Source organism: Chrysochloris asiatica, unplaced genomic scaffold (genome assembly GCF_000296735.1).
Source record: "Chrysochloris asiatica unplaced genomic scaffold, ChrAsi1.0 scaffold00023, whole genome shotgun sequence".
In the NCBI taxonomy this organism is placed as follows: domain Eukaryota; kingdom Metazoa; phylum Chordata; class Mammalia; order Afrosoricida; family Chrysochloridae; genus Chrysochloris; species Chrysochloris asiatica.
The window spans coordinates 24,078,470-24,093,291 of record NW_006408541.1 but is presented as its reverse complement, the minus strand read 5'-3'; the positions used below and the strand labels follow the sequence as shown (position 1 = coordinate 24,093,291).

The 14,822-nt window shown below is 43.1% G+C and overlaps 1 protein-coding gene across 1 annotated transcript in view; it reads right to left on the bottom strand.

Moving 5' to 3' along the window:
* The window catches only part of CHD6 (chromodomain helicase DNA binding protein 6), a 343,529-nt gene that overhangs the window by 85,356 nt on the left and 243,351 nt on the right, over nucleotides 1–14,822 (bottom strand). The window lies entirely within an intron of this gene.

Genomic DNA, 14,822 nt, shown 5'->3' with positions numbered 1-14,822 from the left:
GTGGCAGCACCTCCCAGAACTAAGTCAACAGAAAGAAGAATCGAGGACAGAGAAAAACTCTAAGAACAAACTCAGAGAATCTGGGAGGTCAGTCGACGAACAAAACAATTACAATGTAAAGAACGTAAACACGTAGGAACAGAGATCCAGATGCTGAGAAGGTCAGGTAGATTACAAGATAAAATAGACTGCACTAAATGGAGGGAAAACTTAATGGACTAAAAGGTAACCTCAAAGAAATTTAACACTTCACAACATACCAAGAAAATGAAAATCCAACAAGATCATGGAAACATTAAAGTGATGAGGAAACTCACAAGAAAGAACACAAAACGCATGAACTCAGCAAAGGAAGACACACAGAATAAAATTACACTAAATGTAAACGGAGTAAATGCACCAGTTAAGACACAGAGGATGGCAGAATTGATAAGAAAAATAGATCCTTCAATATACTGTCTGCAAGAGACACATCTCACACACAGAGACAAAAACAGATCAAAAGTCAAAGGATGGAAAAAAATATACCAAACTAATTGCAATAAAAAACTAACAGGAGTCGCAGTACTAATCTCTGATAAAATAAACTTCAGTGGTTATGAATAGGGCTGCTAATCTCAAGGTTGGCAGTTCGAAACTACCAGTAGTTCCACGGGAGAACTACTCCCGTAAAGATTTACAGCCTCGGAAACCCTGTGCAGGGTCACTATGAGTCGGAACCGACTCAATGGTACTTAACAACAACAAGGCAAAAACCAGCATAAAAAAGCGGATAGGAGAACAATTAGGCAGGTTTGCAAGGGCTAAGTGGGACAGAGGTTAAAAATGATGTATGCACAGCCTTGGAACAACAGGACTCTGGGATACAGGGATTGAGACATGGTTGGAATGGGGAAAATAATGTTAAGATGCTTGGCTGTCTTTTCAATCTTGGTTTCCCTTGCATACCATTATAAAATAGACATTGGAGGGGGAGAGAAAGGAATAGCCAGCAATATCACCATAGAAAGCTTGTAAGCCTGTCTTCTGCCTATAACTGATTGGAATACCTAAAATGGGGCTACAATGTGCCCAGTGAAGGAGGCTTCCTGCGGAGCCTCTGCATTACATAAGACTATAGGTGGAATCCTGAACCGAATCCAAAATCTTCAGAGGTAGGAAATTTCCACTTGAAAGGACAAGCAGACCAGCCTGGAGTGGCTAGAAGATCTGAAGATACTTCTTGAAAGAAAGACCTACAGGAAAATACAAAACAAAATAGGCCATCTGACTGATTACTACAAGAACAAGCAAATTGTTCGCCCAGGAGACATCAAGGCAAGGGGTCGGGTGCCCTCAGAGTAAACCCCCTTCCTAGACTAAGACTCAATGGGAATACACGCTCTGATTGGTGACCACATTCGTCACAAATAAGGGGAAGTGAGGGAAAAACAGCAATGAAGCTGCGAGCTAAGCCCGACAACATTCGATAGACTCCTGTGAACCTGGCTGGAGACCTGGTTGGCCAGCAGCGTGGCAAGACCTGGGGTCTCCTCAGCCCAGAGTCAGTGGTATAGCCACAGAGGTCTAGAGTGGAGAGTGAAGCATCTAGTTGATAAGAAGAGAGGGCATATGCACAAGAACACCCATACTTGCAGATAATACCCATTTGACCTGGCTTCAATGACTGGACGATCAGAGCTCAACTAGAAGAAAGAAGAGGGAAAAAAAATAAGAGTAATCTGATACAATTTGATGAACTTGACTTATACCTATGGATGCAGTAGCTCAAAAAGAGGGAAGAAGTCTTTATACCAAAGATCATTCCCACCTCTTCCATACTCAGAATAGACAGGGATGGGCAACTTGGACATTGGGTACCCAAAGCTGGGGGGGGAGGGGGGGGCAGGCTACAAAGGTAGGAAGTGACTGGTTTACAAGCTTTCAAGAGGAAACCTAAATCCAGAGGGTGTGGAGGAAGGTAGGATCTCCACTGAGTAGTATCCAATCTGTCTAGGTAGGGCTGATGAAATGAAATGTAGATAGGTCTCTTGTGATACAATAGTGAATAACTGTTATCAGGACTGTCTGTGAGGGTTGGAAATGTAAAGTTAGATGTTTTGTAGCAAAAGGAGGGGAGTGACTTGACTTCGCAGTCTAGGAGCGGAGGTCCCTGGGATCATCAAGGGAGAAGAGTGGAGAGCGGATCCCTACCCAGAGATGCAGTGACGCCACAGATGGAGACAGAGACAATGATGTGGAGAGATAGAGCGGCTGGGGACTTTAGACACAGAGAGGGAGAGGGGCTGTGTGCTGACAACCGTGGGGCAGGCTTGCAGGGTATAACCTTTGGTTAGTTGACGATGCATGGAGGGGATTGTAACTATGGCAATGAATCAATATATGATAGGATGAATGTAAAACTAATGTTCTCCCATGTAATCTATCACATAATTCACAATAAAACATTAAAAGAAATGAACCTTCTGATGTTGGAACTGGAATAGGAAATATCACTATGTAGGGACTTTTAAAATCTCAAAAAATGATTGGAGGATGTCAAAGGAGCCAACCTGAAGGGTGTTCCCACAATGGTCGAATTTGGAACAACTTGAGCAACAAAATAAGTGGGAATAATGGAGTATAAACTTATAAAATAAAAATACATGATTCCAAACTGGTATCAATAAAGAAACAAATACGTGGGGAAGAAAAATAACACTTTCTTATAGTACAATTCTAAGTAATAAATATAGAAAGAATGATGGAAATAGGAAATTATCATTAGTCAAACTCTATAGTTAACAGTTACTTAAGGCAAGAACCAATGGTGGATGCTACAATTAATGAGCAAACCTATGGTGAGAGACAGGGTATTTCTAGATTCTCCACAGGATCTCCTCACAAGACACTTTTAAAATGAAAAACCACTTTTACAGTGAAGCAACCTGCTGGCAAACACCACCATAACCAACCCATCAACTTAGAATCGTAAATAACATGGCACATTGGCATTACATACGTCAGAAATGACAGACGGGAAAGAAGTCACTTCTACTTCTATGTCCTACATACACAATCTCAAATCTAAGCATGAGCGATGCATTGGTTATATTAAGATGGTAACATAACAACAAGATCAGTAAAATGTGTTGTGGTTGTTAAGTGCCATCGAGTCCACTCTGATTCGTAGCAACTCTGTATAGTTTCCAAAAGGCGGCTGGTAAGTTTGAAACACTGACCTTATGGTTAGCAGTCCAGTGCTAATCCTATAGCATCACAACCATTTAAAGAAAAAAGAGTAAGATGTCAACATTAAGGGAAGCTGGGTGAAAGGAATACCAAATTATGTGCTGCATTTGCAACTTTTTGAGCTTAAATGCTTGAAATGATTCCAAAGTCATGTACAACAACAACAACAACAAAGGCCTATCAGGAAAACTTCCTTCTAGCTCTGTACTGATTTGGACTTAGGTACTAGTTTGGACAGAATACACAGAAACTCAAAGCCTTTTAAGGTCACCACTATGCATACTTTTCCATCTTGTTTTTAACCCCTTCCATGCCATCATACATCTGGAAATTAATTCCATAGCAGTATATAGAGATTTTCCTTATTTTTTGAAAGCTGAACATACCATTGTTTATTCGATCAGTCCCCTACTGCTAGTGAACTGGGTTGTGGAAGATTTGATGGATAACTCTGGCAAATTAAGGGAAGCGATCAAGGTAAACAGGGCTCATTGAACCTATAAATCAATCTGCAGTAAATCAAAGTACAGGCACTGATTTTCTTCTGTTCATCCAGTGTGGAAGAGTAATTTGAAAGAGGAGTTGAAGAAATGGTCTGCCAGAGCAGCACAGACAGTGCGCTGCTAACTGCCTTTCTGGGGTCTCCACTTCATGTCTTCTTAACTACCAGAACCCTGAATCATACACAGGGCAGCAGCATGTCCATCTGGAAACTCCCTGCTGATGGCTAGGCAACAGTCTTTTGAACAAGGAAATGGAAGCAGCAATTTACAGAGAATTTCTGGAAAAGTTCTTATTTTTCCTGCTGAGTGGGTAGGAGTGTGAAGTATCAATCTGGAGACGAGAGAATGCGAACCACACACACCCAGGATTGTTGTAAAGTGCATCAAGTTGGTTCTAACTCATAGCGACCCTGGATAGGGTTTCCGAGGAGCAGGTGGTAGGTTTGAAGAGCCGCCGACCTTGTGGTTTGCAGTCCAGTGCTGATCCTCCAGCTCCACCCCAGGAGTCCACCTCTCAGGATGGTGAAGCAGAAAAACAGAGGAAACTGGGAGGTTTTCTGATGATGCCACAATGCCACTGCACTAGTCCCGAACCACCCACCTCTGTACTTCTTACGTGACACAAACAAATCCCTGCTTAGGTAAGCCACTGCCACACGCCACTAAATGAAACCAGATCCATAACTGTTCTCCCAAAATGACTGACCTGAAAGACAACAGTCCTGTCACATTTTATCCTGTTAATCATACATTCCTTAGTTTTCTAAATCAGAATTCACCAACAAAAAAAATGAGAGAAAAACATTCAGAACTAAAATAGCAACTGAGGTGAAGTCCACACAAGATGTTTCAGTATAAAGGTAAATATGGCAACCTTTGGAGCAGGCCATGATTAGAGGTGGCAAGAAGACTATAGAACGCATGCTCTGTAGGCCATTAGTTTGTCCCTTACTTTTCAAAACAGCTGGGACAAAGAACCAAGAACAGCATCAATGCCTCTCTTGACCCTTATAATATTTTTCCAAATCACTAGCTCTTCTGGTGTGGCGCTGTGGGCTAATATGTCAGACTGCAAAGTTGTGTGAACTGCAAGGTCAGTGGTTCAAGCTCGCCAGCTGCTCCTTGGAAACCCTATACAGGGTTGCTATGGGTCAGAATTGACTCAATGGCACTTAACAATAAAAACAACTACATTTAAAATATATACTTCAATACTTTAAAATACTCTTTGTTCCTCAAGGAAAATCTGCGTAACCAGAAAGGCTAAAACAGTTACCTAGGAGTCCTGGTTGTCATGGTAACACTAGACTGCTAAGCACAAGGTCAGCTGTTCAAACCCACCAGCTGCTCCTCAAAAACCCTATACAGGGTCACTATGAGTGGAAACAGACGTGGTAGCACTTAAAAACATCTCATCCAAACCCAAACATTTAGCATGCTGCATACCCACTCCTCATTTATGAACAAGGTTAGGTTCCAAAGACCAGGCTGTTAGGCGGAATCAGTGTTCTGCAACTTAGCCCACAGTACATCTAGAGATGTGTGTGGCACAGTGGGCTCTCCTTCCCCAGTATCCCACTACCACACAGTCTATAGGAACTGGGTGTAGTAGTGGTGGTGGTGCTGGTTGCATGTTGCCTGTCACTTACTGCCTCTCACACGGGGTGAGGACCCTGCTCATCCTCTACCTGCCACCTCCCACTTGAGCCCCACACAACTCTTTTTCCTCTCTCTCCCTTCCTATTACCCCCTACAAAACTCCCCAGCACCTTTAAGCCCTGACCCTGACTCCTCTTGCAGACCTGTGACCTCGAGTCATCTCACCATTGTCTCAGCCCTCCATGGCAGGACTAAGACATTACAGACAAGTGGGAGAAGGCATCCCTCGGCCAACTGGCCACTGCCCCTTGTGTGGCCTGGTTGTAGCTGGGGTCTCTGGTGTATCATTTGGGGTGGCCTGTGGAGGGTGCCCCAGGCCTGAGCAAGGTCCTGTGTAGGACTGGACCATCAGAAGCACTGCCTGAGAGATTATTCACAGTTGTCACTACTGTGAACTGCAGGATACCGAGATAGTTGATAAATGAAGAATAAGGAATAGGTATATAATTTTCCATATTTCCCATACACATACATTTTATTTTAAGCACAGGCACTTTACGTTTCTCCCGGCACTCTAAATCTGTATTAGCAGGAGGCTTACTTGTGCAGAACAAGAGTCAGGGCCTAGGGCCTATGTGTGCAGGATGAAGTGAGGAGCCCTGGGAAGCTGCGCCATCTACCTGTGCCGTCTCAACAAACTCCTTTGCAACACTTGTTGTATCTGTAATCTTCAGCCTGAATTTATTCTTTGGGTGAAGTAGCATCCTTTCTTACAATGAAAATGCCTTTTGGAAAGGGCATATTCTGTGGTACTCTATTTGTAGGTTGTGACTTCATTTACCAGATCATATCAAAATCGAGCACTGATGTTTCCCCAGGGTCTAGCATGGTGCCTGGGGCTAACTGAATGCATCTAAAAATTACTCTAGAGTTGGCTGAGAAGAGGAAGGAAAGGTGAATTCACAGCATGGAGAAAAGGCAGCAGAAAGAAGGGGCAGGGAGGGAAAACCAGAGGAGGACATTGAAAGCGGAGGTAGGAGAGCAGCTAGGAGACTCACTGCACCTAAGTGCCTGTCCCACCTAGGCTCATGCCCACTCTCAGCAACCTCAAGTTTCGTTTCCTCTGTTTGGAACATCCCGCCTTCTGCTTTCCTCAGTCAAGGTTCTCTCATCCTTTAGATATCTGCCCATATGCCACCTTCCTAAAGAAGACTTTCTAGAGCACTCTCTCTGAATCATTCTGATCCCCCTCTCCTGTTTTATTTTCTTTGTAATACAAAAAATCCATGAAGATGAGAACCAGTGTATGGTGGAAACATGCCAGAGAAGGAAAACTCAGATGAGCAGGAGAAAAATGGCAAAATTATCCCTGTCAAAGACGGCAAACTCAGGAGACCTGGGAAAAGCTAAGCAGTCCCATCCATCCGTCACAGTGCCAGCTCTCACGATTTTCATTATACGTATTTCTATCTGCAAGCGTCTTATTGACTGCATGTGTTTACTGTCTGTGTACCTCTAACATGAAGCTCCAGTAAAGCAGAAATGATGTCTGTCTGCTGTGTGTCCAGCACTCTGCACAGCATCGGCGCATTAACAACTGGACTTCCTGAAGCAAACAAACACGTCAGCAGGGTATAATCTTCTAAGCTCATGAAGAAAGAGGTGCTGCTCCCACCACGGTGGCAGGAGAGGCAATGGCAAAGTGAATCACCTCCTCTCTTTCATCAAAGTGGTGAGTCTGGGCCCTGGAGTCCGGTTTCTGGGAAGTGGTGCTGACTCTTCAGGCTGGATTCCCAATTCCCTTCTAAATCCTTTGCTATGCTGCAGCTGCATTACAGGGCAGCCTTACTGCTGCCAGTACACCCCTTCCAGGGAGCTCAGCAACAGGAAGGACAAAGACTGCTGTAGTCCCATCACTAGCACCACGAACCCTGTACAACCCAAAGGAACCCTTGTTTCATAGGGCAAAAAGCCTCCCCGGGATAAAAAGAATCAGGGGTGTCATGAAGCAACTTCGGTCTCTATGACGGACGCTTAAGGAGAAGGACACCAGTTTCTTACCGCACTTTCCTCTCTTGGGCAATTGTCACCAGCCTCAGTCCTTCTTCATCTCTGACGCAGGGGCTAAAGAAAACCTGCACACAAAGCCGCTGCTGTAGCAGTGCTGGCGACACTTGGTGACAGAGCTCGATAAGGCTGCACACACACTGATGCTAACAGAGACAGTGGCATTTATTTGGAATTCCTATGGAGTCCTGGTGAGGCACTGTGGAATTAAAGCACTGGTTCGAACCGCAAGGTCAGAAGTTCAAACTAACCAACTGCTCTCCTTGGAAACCCTATACAGGGTCACTATGAGTCGGAACCAACTCCAACACACCCAACAACAACATTATTAGGTACTGGGACCTAAAATTGATTTGTCTCTGACAGTCCAGATCAAGTGATAATCTTCCTGAGATCCTTCAGTACTCGTTTTTACATCCTTAGTTTTTCTCAGAGTACTCAGTTCCTATCCTGTATCCTACTGAAGGGAGGATGGTGGTGGAATGCCGACTTGGCATGTTAGGCTGACTCCTCAGATTTCCAAAAGGGAATACCTGCTCCCCGGTGTCTGTTTCTCTAACCTCCTTTCTCTCTCGACCCCAAAGGAGTGGCTGACCTGACCAATGACAGACAGGACAGACAAGACTCCTGTGACTTTGTCACTGGCAGGCTTACTGTATTTTTATACAAACAGTATGTCCATTATACATTGTTTTCTAATAAACCATACAACCCTCTTAGCTGCCTATGTTGTTAAGTACCATGGAGTCAGTTCCGACTCATAGTAACCCTGCACAGGGTTTACAAGACTGTAAATCTTTACGGGAGCCTCATCTTTCTCCTGTGGAACCACTGGTAGTTTCAAACTGTTTACCTTGAGGTTGGCAGCCTGATTCATAACACTACCAGAGCTCCTTTTAGGTGCCTATAGAATTAAGCTTCCATAAACTGCTGTACATCATTCTCCATTAGGCAGACACATTTTCCCCTCACATGTAAATAACATGCACATGTATAGCACTGACCCTACCATGGACTGCATCAGATCTTTCCAGGCTGTCTGAGACCATAGTAAACACTCACATTTTCTGTCTTATGGGCCTCTGGAACTGTGTGAAAACTCTCTAAGGTAGTGGGAGAATCCTGGTTCATGATGGAATTCTCTTTTCCATGTCCTGAGATTTAAATTAATCAACATGTGCCACTCAATCCACCTCTAGATAAATGTACTATGATTAAGGCCATCTTCCAAAGGAAACCTTGTATCAGACTAGGAATTGGGATTCATCAGTAAAGTTCTAATGATCACTGAAATACTTCGTTCATTATGAAAACTAGTAGAATATAACACATCTACTTGAGAATAACACTGGCAAATGGTCTGGTTTTCTATTAAGAGTCAGGCTCTCGTCTCACTGATTTTCAGATGATTTAGCTGTTGTCCTGTGAACCACAGTATGGTCTCAGGGTTCCTAGCTACAGACTGTCTCTTCCATTCCATATACACAGCACCTGGGACAAGTGAAATGGCAGGAAGGGCATGTGTGCCTTTGAGTTTGGGTATCTATGTGAATGTGCCTCATTCTAGCCCCTGGAGAAGCCCCCTTGATCTACCTCAGAGGGAGCAAGCCCAGAACCAGGCTCCATCTGTGTGGGAGAAAAAGAACTTGGATTCCCTTTTTCTAGCATATCTAGTTTATTGTCTACCAATCTCACTCTACAATAGCCAGTGATCGGGTTCCTGCTCTAAAATTACTCTACTCTTCCCAATTTTAAAAATTTATACCAGGCATTTCAAAAATAAATTACAACAGGTTCTGAGTTATAAAACTTTAAATAAGAATAGCAGAAAGCAGTGACTCAAGAGCAGAGAACCCACAGCCAATCTGGATGACCAGAAGTTGAAGCCCTCTGACTCTGGGCCTTCCATTACAATGACTCGCTCAAGAATGAGCATCTACTTTTCTCATATAGGTTCCCACGCTGGACTACTCATAGTGTTGGTCCTCTGCATTCCTTCCTTCAAACTGACTATTAGCAGTACAGAAACGGACTTAGCACATTTAAAAAACCCACACCATACAGTTTCAGTTTGGACTAAACCACCATTCCATCATTCATTTCTTGCCAATTTCCCAGTTGTTGCTGTTGGTTCCAACTTACAACAAACTTATGTACAACAAAACAAAACACACCCTGGCCCTGTGCCATCCTCACAATCAATGCACTGCTTGAGCCCACTGTCGCTGCCACTGTGCCAATCCATCTCATTGGGGATCTTCCTCTTTTTTGCTGACCCTTTACTTCATGACGAAGGGACTGGTCTCTTCTGATAATATGTATGAAGTATGAGCAACAAGGTCTAGCCATCTTGGCTTCTAAGGAGCATTCTGGCTATACTTCTTCCAACACAGATTGGTTTGATTTTCTGGGAGTTCATGGTACTTTTAATATTCTTCTCCAACACAATAACTCAAATGTATCAATTCTTCAATGATCTTCTTTAGTCACTGTCCAACTTTCACATGCATATAAGGCTATTTAAAATACTATGGTTTGGGTCAAGTGCATGGTAGTCCTCAAGCTGACATCTTAGCTATTCAACACTTGAAAGAGGCCCTGTGCACCAGATTTGCCTTAAAAAAAAAACATGTCTTGACTGCTGCTCCCATTGTTTCTTGTGGATCCAAACAAAATCAACTCTTCAGACAACTTCAATCTTTTTTCCATTTATTATGATGTTATTCACTGGTCCACTGGTGAGGATTTTTGTTTTCTTTACATTGAAGAGTAACTCATGGAAGACTATGGCCTTTGATCTTCATCAGTAAGTATTTTAAGTTCTCTTCACTTTCAGGAAGTAAGGCTGTATTATCTGCATATTGCAGGTTGTTAATTACTCTTTCTCCAATCCTGATGCCATGCAAGGACTTCTGCATATAATCTAGTATTTCAAATTATTTGTTCAGCACATAGACTGAATAAGTATGGTGAAAAAAAATTACAACCCTGGCACAAATCGTTCCTAATTTTAAACCACTCAGTGCCCCTTTGTTTTGTTAAAAAATCTGCCTCTTAGTCCATGCACAGGTTTCTCATGAAGACAATGAAGTGTTCTGGAATACCCATTCTCTGCAATGCTGTCCATAGCTTGTGAAGATCCACACAGTCAAAAGCTTTTGTATAGTCAATAAAGCACAGGTAAACATCTTTCTGGTGTTCTCTGCTTTCAGACATCAGAATGATGTCCCTCGTTCCATTTCCTCATGTAAAGCTGACTTGAACCTCTGGCAGTTCTTTGTCAATGTACTGTTGCAGCTGTATTTGAATTATCTATAGAAAAATTTAACTTGCATGTGATATTAATGATATTGTCCAATGATTTCTACATTCCACTGGGTCACCTCTCTATGGAGCTCTTCTAACTGATTTGCAAGGTAGCTGTCTTCCAAATTTCTTGGCATAAATGAGTACCTCCAGTGCTGCATCAGTTTGCTAGAAAGATTTCAATTTTTATTCCATCAATTCCTGTAGCTTTGTTCTTTGCCAATGCCTTCAGTGCACCTTGAACTTCTTCCTTCAGACTCTTGATCATATGCTATGTCTTGAAATGGCTGAACATCATCCATTTCTTTTTGGTACAGTGACTACGTATTTCTTCCATCTTCTTTTTATGATTTCTGCAGCATTCTATATTTTGTCCAACAAATCTATTAATACTGAAAATAGAGCCTTGAATTTTTTTTTTCAGTTCTTTCAGCTTGCTTTGCACATTTCATTATAATACTTGATTTTCTCTTCTCAAGCTGTCCTTTGAAATTTTCTGTACAGCTCTTTTACTTGCTCATTTGCTTTAACATCTCTATGCTGGAGAGCAAGTTTCAGAGTTTCTTCTGAAATCCATTTTGGTCTTTTAACAAACGTTTTCTTTCTTCCTGTATGATGTTCTTGATGTCATCCCTCAACTTTTCTGGTCTTCAGTCATTAGTGTCTAATGCATCAAATCTGTTCTTCAGATGATCTCTAAATCCAGGTGGTTCAAGGTTCACGGCCGTATTTTGTCTCTCGTGGACTTGTTTAACTTTCTTCAGCTTCCAGCCTGAACTTGCGCATGAGCAACTAATAGTGTGTTCCAGACTGCCCCTGACCTAGTTTGGCTGATGATACAAAGCTTTTCCTCTGTCCTTTTCCACAGATGCAGACAATTTGGTTTCTGTTGATTCCATCAGGTGAGGTCCATAGGTTAAGCTGTCTTTTATTTTGTTTAAAGAAGGAATTTTCAATGAATGCCACTGGTCTTGTAAAATTCTATCGTGCAGACTCCAGTATAGTTTCTATCACCATATTTTCCAACTATTGATCCTTCTTCTATGTTTCCAACCTTTGCATTCCAATCACCAGCAATTATCAATACATTTCGGTTGCATCTTTGATCAAGTTTAGATCTAAAAAATTGGTAGAATTCTTCAATTTCATCAACAATGACTTTAGTAGTTAGTGTGTAAATTTGAGTAACAGTTGTATTAACTGGTCTTCCTTGCAGGTGTATGGATACTATCCTATCACAGACAACATTATACTTCAAGATAGGTCTTAAAATTTCTTTTAAATGAACGCAACACCATTCTTCAATTTGTCATTTCCAGCATAGTAAACCCTATGATTGTCATATACAGAATGGCCAGTAACCGTCCATTTCAACTCACTAATGCCTAGGATATCAATCTTTATGTGTCCCATTTCTTTTTTTGTTGTGGGATGGGAAGGGGGTGTTTTTTGTTTTTTTTTTAATTATTATTTGGGCTTCTCACATTGGTTAGAGCCACTGTCTTCAGAAACAATCACAGCACAAGAAATGCATCACTGAGACTGCTAAGAAAAGTCTGACCAGCTGAATCTTATTGCTTAAAATATACATAGTCACAATAACTGACAAATGGTGATGTGCCTCACACAGGAATATGTTAGTATTTGCAAATCTTCGACTATAGCACCAAACCCTCGACCAACTCCTTCCTTGTCATCCACCTGGAAAACCAGCCATCATCAAATCTCCCTGGCTCCAGACTATTCCATCAACTCCCTAGTTCATCTCTCTCCAAGCAGGGTAGTAGCCTCCAGGGCAGGCCCAGACTGTGACTGTTGGAACGAGTCCAGCTCCACCAGTTGCATTTTCGTCTTCTCATGCCTTTAGGGTAGGACGCTGCAGTGAACCCAACAGTTAGCACTCAGGCCAGTTCCCCGCCAATCTGGGGAAGGAAGTTTCGAGAGGGCCAGAATTCATTCATTTGATCAGTTAACTGAAGGAAGATTCATTTTGGTAAAACTTGTGCTCCTTTTGAGACATTTCAGTGAATTGTTTGGGATTTAAAAAACAACAACAACAACAAGTGGCATCTGAAAGGCATCTGTGGGCTGCTGACGCACTCTGGCCACACAGCATGTCAGAGAGGAAGGTAAGCCCTGTGGCACTGTGGCACCTGCCAAACTCTCCTGGTAATTCTGGGCAGGGCCTGCATCTGGGTAGCAGCTAGTCCATGCATGTCACTGAAGATCCAATCAGGTATGTCTGAAATTCCACCTTCATCTTCTGCCCCATGTGATTGTGGTCAACATTAGAGGGCTGGTATAGTGGGCTAGGAGCAGTCGAGGGAGGCAGACATGTTCAGAGCACGATTCCACTTATAGAGGAGAGAACACAGGCCTCTGAGCATCCACGAGTAATGTGCAAATTGCAGTGATGGGTAGAGCAGAACTTCTACTGAGAGCAGAGTATCTCTGGCAAACACAGGGGACTGCCGTTGACGATGCTGCTGAATACACAGCCAGACATTTGCTCAGTAAACAGTAAATGCGTAAAATAAATTCCCTTGAGAGGGTCCATTTCTGCTCCACACGTGTGACTAACATGAGCAGAATGGCTGCTTCAAAGTATCTTCACAGGACAACAGGGACAGACACACATAGGCTATCCAAAGTCACTATATTTGGACTTCACTTTGTTCAACAGGATTTTGGTTTTGTGGAATCCAAATGCAGACATTTGTACGCCTCACAGCCTTGGATTAGTGTGTGTGTGTGTGTGTTTTTTTTTCTTCCTTTCTTACCAAAACATCAATGCCTTGTCAGAATATCATCGTTCAAGAGTGGGTGGGAGAAGAACCCACCTCTTCTATCAACAGCACACTGGACAGGGAATGTTAAGTTTTGGCTGTTTCCACTCTCCATTCAGATTATTCCTCTCAAAGCTCAACTGGTTACCTAAGGCCAAACTATAGTAATTAGGATCCTACAGGCCTTTAGGATGGTTGCCTTCGCCCTTCTCCTTGGGCTACTTAAGACTCTTTACAAAGGCAGCAGCAAAATGAGTCACCCCATTCACAAAAAGGGGGGGCAGGGGGCATAAAAAACACAGATAACCAAGGAATTCTTCCAAGTGGTCAGTTTTTTAAAAAAAAAGAAAAAAAAAAAAAAAAAAAAAAATTCAAACATTCAAAATCAAAGAGAAACAAAAACTATTATATGAGAGCCAGAGTATGGGGCTACCCTCTACCCCTCAGTCCATTTGCTCACAAAGAACGGTGAGGCATGAAGGCCTTGGCTGTGTGCTTGACGTGGGGAAGGTGCTGGTCACCTGTGGGCACGGCGAAAGGGCAGACAAGTAGAAGTCACACCTCCATCCAGCACCATGGCTTGGGGCCTCCTGCTCAAAGTTCCAAAGATTGCCCCCACCCCGGCCTTCACACAAAACAACTCCTGGCTCAACTGCAACCAGGTTCTTTGAAGGCAACTTGGGAAAGAGTTCCAACTTCCCTTCTCCAGAAGAGAATTCTTGTCTGTTCACTGGTAAGGTATTTGTTTTCAGCTCGCTTTTGTTGTCTGCTTTAAAACAAAACATAGAGAAGGCAGCCTAACCCTCCACATCTGAACCAGCCCATGTGGTGGTGCATCGGCTGGGTCAGCTGGCATTTGAGAGATCAGTGAGCCCCCTGCAAACCTACCACACAAGTGCCCATCAGTTCTCAACCTCTCCGAGGTGTAATCTGCTTCCAGCCCTGCAGACTCTGGCAGCCGTGGGAGAGCATCCCTAGGCCTCTGTGGGCAGCTGAGATACAGCAAGTTTCTCTTAGACTAAAACGGGAGAATAAATCCACTCCACCACCAAGAATCATCTCAGGGCACAGTCCCAGACAGACCCCTTCCTCCGGGGCTCTTAAAACACGTTTCTCTGACCCAAACAGTTTGGTGAGATAGGATCTGAAAGGGAGGAAAAATGAGTAGTGGTGGGATGTGAAGATTGAGTCACAAAACCAACTCTCAGCTCTCCACAACACTGTGCTTTTGCTGGGAAGAGGTGTCCCCACCCCAAACTGTATCTGGAGTTGTAGGAAAATGCAGGAGGGAAAAAAAGAAAAAAGTGGCTGCCCCCCTTCTTCTGAGTCA